Genomic DNA, 11696 nt, shown 5'->3' on the forward strand with positions numbered 1-11696 from the left:
TGATGAATATAATATGCATGTGATTTCTGCTCCTACTTGCAATTATTATGAGAGAGGAACTACATCTCCGCCTCTTTATGTTTCCAACACGATAGAATTGCAAGAAACTTCTTATAATATGCATTGGCCTTTACTATGTGTGCATGAATTTTTCTTTTATGACATGCTGATGCATAGGAAGAGAGTTAGACTTCGTTGTTGCATGATATATGTTACTTTGTGCTCACTACTAAATCACAAATCATTGTTAATTAAAATTGACTTTGATATACCTTGGGATCCGGGTGGATCCATTACTTGAGCACTATATGCCTAGCTTAATGGCTTTAAAGAAAGCGCTGCCAGGGAGACAACCCGGAAGTTTTAGAGAGTCATTTATTTCTGTTGTGTGATTTTATAAAGTTTAAAAACAAAAATAGCCAAGATTTGCCTTTAGGATGTTTTTATTGCTTGTTGGTTTGTGCGGTGCAAAACAGAAACTTTGGCTGTAGTGCGTGATTTTACATTTTTTACTGGAATGTCAAACGGTTCTGAAACGTTTTGCACTATCTTTCTATACAAATTGTTTATTTTTCCTAATTGTTTCAGAATGTTTGGAGTACCAGAGGTATGGTGAATGTTTAGATTACTACATACTGTCCTGTTTAAGATAGATTCTGTTTTTGATGCATAGTTTGCTTGTTTTGATGAAACTATCGATTTCTATCAGTGGATTAAGCCATGAAAAGTTATATTAAAGTAGCTACAATGCAAAAACAAAATATGAATTGGTTTGTAACAGTACTTAGAGTAGTGATTTGCTTTATTATACTAACGGATCTTACCGAGCTTTCTGTTGAGTTTTGTGTGGATGAAGTGTTCGAAGATCGAGGAGGTCTCGATGTGAGGAGAAGGAGGAGAGGCAAGAGCTCAAGCTTGGGGATGCCCATGGCACCCCAAGTAAATATTCAAGGAGACTCAAGCGTCTAAGCTTGGGGATGCCCCGGAAGGCATCCCATCTTTCTTCAACAAGTATCGGTATGTTTTCGGTTTCGTTTCGTTCATGTGATATGTGCAAATCTTGGAGCGTCTTTTGCATTTAGTTTTCACTTTTCTTTTATGCACCATGCTGGTATGAGATAGTCCTTAGTTGATTTATAGAATGCTCATTGCACTTCACTTATATTTTTTGAGTATGGCTTTATAGAATGCTTCATGTGCTTCACTTATATCATTTGAAGTTTGGATTGCCTGTTTCTCTTCACATAGAAAACCGCCATTTGTAGAATGCTCTTTTGCTTCACTTATATTTGTTAGAGCGTGGGCATATCTTTTGTGCACCTTCCTAGTCTATATCTTCCCCATTGGAATATCTGTGACCCAATGATCATCTCATATGTTGATTCTTGTAGCTGAGCCAACTCTCCAAATATGACCTATTTCGAAAGCATGTATATTCTATTAAGATCCTATTTAGCTTTGAAGTTCTCTGTAGTCTTACATATGGTTAGATAGGAAGTATAAGTTTCAACAATTTCTCAACTGAATGTACAAATATGGTAGTTAAAACGTTTGTGGTTCAAGGAGTAGTCACTATTGTGGTGGGTATTCTAGACAAGATGGTGATACATGCCGCATCGGACACTAACAAGGACCCAACCATGGTCGGCACATCCACCACACACAAATCCCTACTAGGGGAAAGGAAGAGGGAGTTGTACTGTATGTCGTATGCATTTGGAACCGGAGGTCCCTATCCACACAAGCCTTCGACAAAGTTACAGGTGATGTCCTGCCCAATGAGTTTGAGACCGCAATTGACACCCATATTTTTAATGTGTTCCTCCTTCGTCTTCCCTTCATCACTAATTCCATGGACTAACTGCACTTTGATCGAAGTTCAAGAGCATCTATGGGAAATTATGCATCCGTGTGTAGCGAAATCTCTTATATAGTATTATTATCCAAAGTACAACATGTCCTTTTGACTTTTTCTTCACATTCTTTTTATCCACATGCATCTGATCTAGGATTTCTTATATAAAAATATTTGTTATGTGATCGAAGCATTTCAAAAATTCCATATTAGGTACTGACTAAGAAAGTGTGTGTACCACTTGCAATAGCTACAAATTTTTATGATTGATTTCAACTTATCGTTCATGTTTTTGTTTAAAAAATAGTTTATTAATTTGGTCATGGATGACCAATAATTAATATATATATATTAATTATGTTGGTCGTTGGATCCTCTAAGTAGCTGATCATGTCATTCAAGACCTAAATAGCCACATCCTTCATCATTGCTTTGCTTGATGAGGATATTGTCGTCGATAATATTATTCTATCAGCGAGGCTGCACAAGTTTCACTATGAGACTACTCTGGCCAATAATGGGATAGAAGACGTCGAGCTTGAGGATGTCCTAGTCTGTATCTTGCCCATCGCACTATCTGTGACCCAATGATCATCTCATATGTTGATTCTTGTAGTTGACCCAACTCTCCAAATATGACCTATTTTGAAAGCATGTATATTCTATTAAGATCCTATTTAGCTTTGAAGTTCTCTGTAGTCTTACATATTGTCGGGGATATACCCCGCGGCGTAAACCAGCCGCAGGTATAACCCGGCCGGACTTGGCGGTTTACTTCAAACCCGGCTGAGACTTGACGATTCACTGGCGACCCGTTTGGACCTGGCGGTTTACGATTCACTGGTAATCCGGCAAGCGGGTCAGAGGAGCGACAAGACCCGGTGGCCCAACGGGCAGTTCATGAAGGCCGGTTCATATTATGGTGGGCCGGTTTAAGAGGAAAGGCATGAGGAATATTTACCTTATAAGGAGTTAAGACCAGGACTTGTATCCGGTTTGTATTAGAGATAGACTAGTCCTAATCCTAGTAGGACTCCACATGTAACCCGCCCCTTCAACTTATATAAGGAGGGGCAGGGCTCCCCAAAGAGGGACAAGAGACAAGCAAAACAAAACAATCTCTAGGGCTAGACACAAAGAGCCGGTTTACCGGCGACTCCCTCGTGATTATAATGAGACCTAGCCTCAAACAGCATGTAGGGTTGTTACCGGATGATGTTTCCCGGGGCCCGAAGCTGTCTAAATCCTCGTCTTGTGTTGCGTCTCTCGATTCCGCTCAACCCCTCTCAAGCTACTACATAGATGCGTTGGCCTCATGACTAAGTCCTGACATTAGGACATCTGCCGTGACAATTCCACGACAGTTGGCACCCACCGTGGGGCGAGCGCACGGTGGTGTTCAGTTCTTGAAGGGATTTCATCTAGGGTTCGAGAGGTTTGTAATTATATGGATGAAGAAGAGCAGACTCCGAAGAAAGCTACATCGTCTATGAGTTCATCAGTAGAGATGAAAAATAAGCGGCGCATAATGTGCGTCCGGGCGATCAACGTGTGATGTTTCTGCCGCAAAAAAGTCGCCGAAGTCGTGCCCAAGATTGATAGGTGCAAGGATCAAATCTGAAAGTGGTCCATCCAGAAGACGACAACTCATCAGCATACCGCAGACATACGGATCCGGGAGACCTCTGGTTACGTTTCGATCGATTAAAAAAAATATGGCGGGTCAACTACGACCCGGAGGAGGATTGGGTCGTGGGTACGACTGTTTCGCTCCAGATCCGTTTTCCAGGTTTGCCCTCACCGGAGAGGACGAGCCGGCCGCGTACCCTCATCTCCACAGCCGCGCGCCCGGACCGGGTGGCCGCTCTGACCGTCTCCGGCGTCCTTCGTGCCGGTTCTGCTGCTCCTCTGTGCCGGCTCTGCGGATTCGCCTTCTGCCTCTGTTGCTCCGAGCCACTGTCACGGCTGCGCTGGCCCGTCTCGACCTCGCCTTCGCTTGGATTTGCTCCGAGTCGCTGTCACCTCTTCTGCCCGAGTCGTCCTCGGCCGCCCGCCGCAGCTCTGGGTTGCCATCTCCATCTTAAACCGCCGCCAAGCCGCCGTTCCGTTCCAACGTGCTCGGCGCCCCGCATCTCGTGCCGCCACGAACCACCGCTACTCGGCCTCGTTCTGAGCCGCCCTCACGGCCCATGCCTCCGTGAGTCTCCATTGCCTCGGTGTCAGCCGCCGTAACTGGCCCCGTTGACCTGCTTAGCTCCACTCCTGAGTCGCCGGCCCGCTGTCACCTCTGTCTCCCGCCTGCGAGCTGGAGTCACCCCCGCAACAGTGTCCAACTGCCTCACCACTTCAAGTCGGCCCCGTCCTCGGGCGGGTGTCCACCTGCTGCGCTGCGCCCTCACCCGTCGGTGCTGCGAGGTGCCGGATCATTTGCGTGATGTGGATCTCTTTCGGGCAAGACACTGACATGGCAGGTGGGATTTTCATGTGCAACACCAGCGCAAAGGAGTTCTTTGGATCAGACGATTTTCAGACTTGCCTTTTTGTTGAGAATGTCAAACAAGGGATGCCCTTTTTTTCTCTTTAGCTGCAATGAGCACAAGTTGTACGGGGTGTTTGAGGCCGCCTCTGACGATGGATGGGATATTACTGACAAAGCTGCTTACAGATCCTCTGCTCAGAGAAAAGGAGGAGAAAACCTGCTACGTGCATGGATTATGCGGCCAGAGTGTTAATCACATGCATATACTATTTACTTTCAATGCACTTCTAGTACCTCACACACGGTTCAATTTCCAACTGGGAGTGCTGGTCGTTACATCCAATGAGACAGTGTCAGTAAAGGATCAGATTATCCAGCGATGCATGGCATGGTTCCCTAGGTAAAACAGAGGAGGTCAGAGGAGACGCACTGATCTAGCATTATCCAGCGTTGGTGTCCGCGTTCGCCCGACAAAACATCAGGTGCTATTTTTCTAAGTATATTATCCGTGCATATTTTGTTTGAGAACAATTACTTGGTCTATGATATTTTTTCACAGGACCATTATTACAAAATGTGTTGCGAAAGGGGCGTGAGAAAATATTGTTTTTGCACTAGCGCTCATCCTGCGCAGGTTGCCACCCCCGCTACATCAACACACGCGATTGACTTATTGTCCGCCCCCGCGGCCGATTCTCCCACCCGCGCCGGTTTACAACGCCGCGGCCGACTCATCTGTCTGTGCCGCCTCTGAAGCGGCGGTCGTCTTTGTCGTCTGTCTCTCGCGGCCTGGTCTACATCAACACACCGGGCCGCACCTATCTGCATGAGCTGTTTATTGAATATAAAGCAAGTCACAGCTTGGGTAGCCTGGTTTTTCTTTCAACAAATTGGAGGCAAATTATTATATACTATCAACCGCCGTCTGCACTGGATAGCTCAATGGGCAGGCACGCAAGTCGCCGCCACTACAATTTGGATAACTTCAAATAGCCAGTTGGAAGGAACCATTGGCCGAGTTGTTGACACGGCTCATACAGATCATTTATAAACCGCCGCAGTCACCTCAACCTTCCATGGATTCACATCATGCTATCAACACCAATGATATACAAGTTATGTCGGTTTATATCACGGTCAAAATATGGAGAATCTCAACAACTCCTCGAGTAACCTTTGAGACTCGGGGGCTACGATGACATGATTCAGCAAATCTTGCCAGTTTCAGCAAATTTAAGAACCCCAGGACGATGGAGGGGCAGATAACCCGGTCCCGGTGGCTACTGTTATATTGATGAAAATTTAAAGGCCGTCAGAAAATTTCCGGCTTAGAAAGTATATGACAGTTACAAAATCCCGGCTCAATGAAGAAGTTCCGGGTCATCAGAAAGGATCCCGGTTTAAAATCCGGCTCAAGGGAAGTCAATCTCACTAAAGCTCTCAAATATCCGGTTTACAATCCGGTTAAAGGGAAATCTGTTCTCCCAAAAAGCTCTGAAACTCTCAAATCCGGTTTGAAAATGTCCGGTACAAAAAGGAATTAACTTCTCGCAAGTTCGAGTTTAAAGGCCATCAGAAAATTTCTGGCTGAAATGAAGATTCCGGTTTAAAATCTGGTTCAAGGGAAAGATGTCTCCCGCAAAGCTTTGAAGCTCTCAATATCCGGTTCAAAATCCCGGTTCAAGAAGGATTTGTCTCTTGCAAAAAGTTAAAGGGTGCCAAAGAGGACCTGCTGCCATGATGCGCGGTTCAAACATGCGTATCATGCCTTATTGGCTTATCATATTATTGATCACTTGGGGGCTTGGTCGTATCCGGACCATAGCTACACATCATGATCGGTGCAATGCCACAGCATCACTTGGGGGCTTGGTCGAACCCGAACCATAGCTACACCTCTTAATCGGCGCAATGCCACAGCATCACTTGGGGGCTTGGTCGTATCCGAACCACAGTCACACCTCTTGATCGGCGTAATGCAACAGCATCACTTGGGAGCTTGGTCGAACCCGAACCATAGCTACGCCTCTTAATCGGCGTAATGCCACAACATCACTTGGGGGCTTGGTCGAACCCGAACCATAGCAACGCCTCTTGATCGGCGTAATGCCACAACATCACTTGGGGGCTTGGTCGAACCCGAACCATAGCAACACCTCTTGATCAAATTTGGGGCCTGGCACCCGTGAAAAGCCTCGACTACAACGGTTTTATTTGCCTTTTGCTAAGTTTATCTTTCTTTTGATAAGATTTGTGATGTTTTTAAACCGGTGTTCATTAACCCGGCTTGACTTTCAACTACAAGTTGTCAGTATATGATCAGTCATAATCCGGAGATTATCAAGGCAGTCTGGTTTTGACTACAAGTCGCCAGTATTGTATATGGTTAATCCGGTGTTTATCACAACCCGGCACGGTTTTATCATAAACCAGCACAATATGGAAGGAGTTATCAGTACTCAAGATTGGGGTTATCACCCTTACTACAAAAAGTTGGTAAACCAACGATGTGATTCAATGTCACAGGTATGATATATTTCATATTTGATTATTCTTAAGAGCATCCTTGGTTATAAACCCGGGTTATATATTGGGCATTATGACCCGTCCGGCGGTAAACCGCCAGGACACTTTAAACTTGTTGTATGCAGAAACAGGTTGAATAAAGCATGATGATAAATTATCCGGCGTTTATTAAACCGGCCTGGCTTTAAGACGATAAGTCGCCAGTATATGATGAGAAATTATCCGGTGTTTATTAAACCGGCCTAGCTTTAAGACGATAAGTCGCTAGTATATGATGAGAAATTATCCGGTGTTTATTAAACCGGCCTGGCTTTGGACTATAAGTCGCCAGTATATATTTGGATTGCGCCATTGGAATCATGCGCTTATAAATCATTGGGTTATATTATTCAAATAGCCAAACTTGGCTGAATTTTCATTATGATATTGAATGAATAAGGTTTTCATACCGGATTATATTATCTTGAATAGCCAACATGGCTGGATTTTTATGGTTATTAATAACCGGTATTATTGAGGTTTTCAAAGTCGCTTTAGCGCAATGGCTATTATTTTATCAAAGGATAGGATTTATTCTACAATGGAAGGAATAGTCCCGAGTCGCTGCAGGCTTACGACCCGGCACTTGGGGGCTACATTTTTCAAATTGAGATTACATGCAAGTCTCATGTCGCTGCAAGCATGCACCATGACACTTGGGGGCTAATGCAAAGTCATTTTTATTGGCCTTATTGAAGACCCGACTCATCACATCATAATGAGCCGGCCCTTGGGGGCTACCAATTGCTCCTGTCAACAATTCAAGTCCCTGCTCATTATTGCATAATGACCCGGCACTTGGGGGCTACATATATGGAGTATTCAGTTTTTAATAGTGGCTGAGATGAACAACATGGATTTCTTCCAAGTGGCAGTAATTATATGGAAACAAGTCTTAAACCATCACTTTGTTCTGCTCAAGACTTGGGGGCTACAGGTGATATGGATATAAGGGAGAAAAATCTTCAAATTCTCAGTTCTGAGCAAACCAGATTGACCCGGTGTCTGCAACAATTATGACCCGGCGTCGGTAACAATTATGACTCGGTGCCATCCATATTTACAAACCGGTAATTTTGGTAATATTAAACCGGCAAGTTTTACATCTTCAAACCGGCTGAATATCAGATGAGTATTTCAAGACCCATATTTCTTAAACCGGCGCTTTGGAAGCCGACTCAAGTGGATTATTCTTCACAATATTTCTCTATGAGAAACCAATGTCAGCAAATTGAGTATGAAGCTGGCTTGTTGACCCGGATTTTCTAGGAGGAAATGACAAGGATTTAAGGATGATCAGATGCCGGTTTACAAGAATTCTTAACCCGGAGCATAATCTGTCAAATTTGTTCTTGTGTTTGTTTTACAGGATCAGTTTAACATGGATAAATCCAAATTAAACTGGGGGCTAATGTCGGGGATATACCCCGCGGCGTAAACCGGTCGGAGGTATAACCCGGCCGGACTTGTCGGTTTACTTCAGACCCAGCTGAGACTTGACGATTCACTAGCGACCCGTTTGGACCTGGCGGTTTACGATTCACTGGTAATCCGGCAGGCGGGTCAGAGGAGCGACAAGACCCGGTGGCCCAACGGGCGGTTCATGAAGGCCGGTTCATATTATGGTGGGCCGGTTTAAGAGGAAAGGCATGAGGAATATTTACCTTACAAGGAGTTAAGACCAGGACTTGTATCCGGTTTGTATTAGAGATAGACTAGTCCTAATCCTAGTAGGACTCCACATGTAACCTGCCCCTTCAACTTATATAAGGAGGGGCAGGGCTCCCCAAAGAGGGACAAGAGACAAGCAAAACGAAACAATCTCTAGGGCTAGACACAAAGAGCCGGTTTACCGGCGACTCCCTCGTGATCATAATGAGACCTAGCCTCAAACAGCATGTAGGGTTGTTACCGGATGATGTTTCCCGGGGCCCGAAGCTGTCTAAATCCTCGTCTTGTGTTGCGTCTCTCGGTTCCGCTCAACCCCTCTCAAGCTACTACATAGATGCGTTGGCCTCACGACTAAGTCCTGACATTAGGACATCTGCCGTGACAATTCCACGACACATATGGTAAGATAGGAAATATAAGTTTCAACAATTTCTCAACCGAATGTACAAATATGGTAGTTAAAACGTCTGTGGTTGAAGGAGTAGTCACTATTGTGGTGGGTAATCCAGACATGATGGTGATACACGCGCATCGGACACTAATAAGGACCCAACCATGGTCGATACATACACCACACACAAATCCCTATCGGGGGAAAGGAAGAGGGAGTTGTACTGTATGTCATATGCATTTGGAACCGGAGGTCCCTATCCACACAAGCCTTTGTCAAAGTTGCAGGTGATGTCCTGCCCAACGAGATTGAGACCGCAATTGACACCCATATTTTTAATGTGTTCCTCCTTCGTCTTCCCTTCATCACCAATTCCATGGACTAACTGCACTTTGATCAAAGTTCAAGAGATTCTATGGGAAATTATACATCCGTGTGTAGCAAAATCCCTTATATATTGTTATTATCCAAAGTACAACATGTCCTTTTGACTTTTTCTTCACATTCTTTTTATCCACATGCATCTAATCTAGGATTTATTATATAAAATTATTTTTTATGTGATCGAAGCGTTTCATAAATTACATAGTAGATACTGACTAAGAAAGTGTGTGTACCACTTGCAATAGCTACAAATTTGATGATTGATTTCAACTTATTGTTCATGTTTTTCTTCAAAAAAGATCATTTGATCAATTGGTCATGGATCACAAATAACTAATCTTATATTTGTTATCTTGGTAGTTGGATACTCTAACTACCTGATCATGTCATTCAAGAACTAATTAGCCACATCCTTCATCATTGCTTTGCTTGATGAGGATACTGTCGTCAATAACATTATTCTATCAGCCATGCTACACAAGTTTCACTATGAGACTACTCTGGCCAACAATGGGAAAGAAGATATCGATCTTGCGGATGTCTATTGTCGTGATAATGATGATATTGTTGAATACACTTATGTGCTAGGAGCAAAGCATGGTAATGGAAGCCCACATAAGTGGGGTGCAGCCGGCCTCATAAGTGGGGTGCATCCCCCATATCATTTTCTTAGCTTGGAACACGAGGTTTTATATGTCACATGCAGGGTTTCACCTATAAGACCCGTATCCCTTCAACAATCTTTGACCTCAAGACGAATTGATATTTCCATTCAGTGTATTATGTTGCGCAAACTGAACTGGAAAAGGACTTTGTTTTGTGCCATTCAACAAAATTCTATGTCAAATGAGCATTCAGGGTGATCTGCAAAATTCTTTCAGGATCAATGATACGTCTTCGTCATATCTACTTTTCCTAATGCTTTTCCTCTTGTTTTGGACTCTAATTTGCATGATTTGAATGAAACTGACCCGGACTGGCGCTGTTTCCAACAGAACTACCATGGTGTTGTTTTTGTGCAGAAATAAAAGTTCTTGGATTGGAACGAAACTTTGCGTGGAATTTTTATACAATAAAATATAATTTCTGGAGCCAAGAATCACCAGAGGGGGGCAACTGGGTGGGCACAACCCACCAGGGCGCCCCCACCCCCCTTAGGCGCGCCCAGGTGGGTGATACGTCTCCAATGTATCTATAATTTTTTATTGTTCCATGCTATTATATTATCTGTTTTGGATGTTTTATATTCATTAATATGCTATTTTATATTATTTTTGGGACTAACCTATTAACCTAGAGCCCGGTGCCAGTTTCTGTTTTTTCCTTGTTTTTTAGTTTGCAGAAAAGGAATATCAAACGGAGTCCAAATGAGTTGAAAATTTACGGTGATTTTTTATGGACCAGAAGAAGCCCCCGAAGCACAAGAGTTGGGCCAGAAGAGTCTCGAGTCAACGACAAGGGTGGAGGGCACGCCCCTGCCTTGGCGCTAACTCGTGGACCCCCCCCCCCCCCGACTTGAAACCGACGCCAAAAATTCCTATACATCCAGAAACCCCTAGAAAGAAACCTAGATCAGTTCCGCTGCCGCAAGCCTCTGTATACATGAAAACCCAATCGGGGCCCTGTTCCGGCACCCTGCCGGAGGGGGAATCCATCACCGGTGGCCATCTTCATCATCCTGGCGCTCTGCATGATGAGGTGGGAGTAGTTCACCATCGGTACTGAGGGTATGTACCAGTAGCTATGTGTTTGATCTCTCTCTCTCTCTCGTGTTCTTGATTTGGCATGTCTTGATGTACCGCGAGCTTTGCTACTATAGTTGGATCATATGGTGTTTCTCCCCCTCTATCTTTTTGTGATGAACTGAGTTTTACCTTCGAGGTTTCACTATTATCGGATTGAATACTATTATGGATTTGAGAACACTTGATGTATGTTTTGGCACTCAACTCGCGAATTCCCGAGGTGACATTGGGGTAATATATGCATAGGGGTTGATGCACGTTTTCGTCCTTGTTTCTCCGGTAGGAATCTTGGGGCACTCTTTGAGGTTCTTTGTGTTGGATTGAATATTATGAATCTGAAGTTGTTTGATGCATATCGTATAATTGACCCACGGATACTTGTAGTGACATTGGAGTATCTAGGTGACATTAGGGTTGATTGATGTGTGTCATGTGGTGTTATTTCAGTACGAACTCTAGGGCTGTTTGTGGCACTTACAGGAATAGCCCAATAGATCGATCAGAAAGAATAACTTTGAGGTGGTTTCGTACCCTACAAGCAATTTCATCTTATGTTCTCCGCAATAGGAACTTTGGAGTGACTTTTGTCGCACGATGAGGGATTGC

Source organism: Aegilops tauschii, chromosome 1, assembly GCF_002575655.3.
Source record: "Aegilops tauschii subsp. strangulata cultivar AL8/78 chromosome 1, Aet v6.0, whole genome shotgun sequence".
Taxonomy (NCBI): Eukaryota; Viridiplantae; Streptophyta; class Magnoliopsida; order Poales; family Poaceae; genus Aegilops; species Aegilops tauschii.